Source organism: Galeopterus variegatus, unplaced genomic scaffold, assembly GCF_000696425.1.
Source record: "Galeopterus variegatus unplaced genomic scaffold, G_variegatus-3.0.2 Scaffold3192, whole genome shotgun sequence".
In the NCBI taxonomy this organism is placed as follows: domain Eukaryota; kingdom Metazoa; phylum Chordata; class Mammalia; order Dermoptera; family Cynocephalidae; genus Galeopterus; species Galeopterus variegatus.
In genome coordinates this window covers 106,899-108,068 of record NW_007729303.1, presented here as the reverse complement: position 1 = coordinate 108,068, position 1,170 = coordinate 106,899, and positions in this window count along the sequence as shown.

Here is a 1,170-nt window from a genome sequence, read left to right as displayed (position 1 = left end):
AAAAAAAAAAGACAGGGATTATCAGATAAGAATAATTGAAACTCTTGGAAAAGAGGGGAAAGGGAAGAAAACAGAATTCCCTTAGGATTTTGGAAGCACGAAGTGCAGTTCTGTAGGCTGTTTGGCATTTTCAGAGGAAAATATGATGGAGGAATTTAATTCACATGCATTTCACAAATTTGGCATATAAGTTTAATGATTATTTTCACAGAAATCTTGTTTATTCTTAGTAATTATAACATTTTTCATTGGTTGCACATGCATTAAAGGAATGTATATGAACAGTTTTCTTCTTGTGCCACGCATGGATGAGGGAAATGTGCTCAATGACCCATCATTGGAAAATCCATGCTAAAGAGAGGAGGATTTTTATCCTGCACAGTTAATTACAGCAGCTATAATACAGACTGGGAAGGGACACTGAAACTGGTACTGAGGGAGTAGACAAGGACTTTACTCTTTGAGTAAAAATGGTTGCACTGAGATGCCTGTCCACATTGCTTTATTCACAGAGGATAGCTGGTGATTATAATAAGTGTTCTTGATTTGGAATTGGGGGAAATAGAGAAAATTGTGAATATGACCAAAGCATGACAACGGAATGTATGTATTTTGTGTGCTGTGCAAAGAAATGGACAACACATTTAAGGTGCCTTTTTCCCCACTGAAGGCTGATGGCTAGTGATAGAAAGGTGTGGAAAGCTTTCTGGAATGAAAGAGGAGTTAAAAACATTTACAACATTAATAATGTCAGTACAGACCATTTCTGGGATTTCAAGTGGCTTAGCTCAGCGGAATGCTCAGTGTCTCTCACCTAGCCTGTACTAGATGAATACCTTGATCTCTGACAGTTTTATTCTTTGCAAATTTGATAACATCCTTTCTTGATCTGAGAAATAAATTAGTGATGTATCATTGAGCATGTTTAAAAACCACACAAATAAGCCACAACCAAACATACAAGACTAATTTGCAGAGCCCCATTCAACTCAGGAAAGGATCTAGATTTGCCACATCCTCCCAGTTTCAAACAGTCAGCATAGCAGCCCTTTCCTATAAATGTTGTTCGTTTGGTATCCAACAGACTATGAAAAGTAGTGACTCACTTCCATGTTAGTGAGAAATTTCTCCATAATTTCTAGATCCACATGTGAGCCAAATACCCAGAAC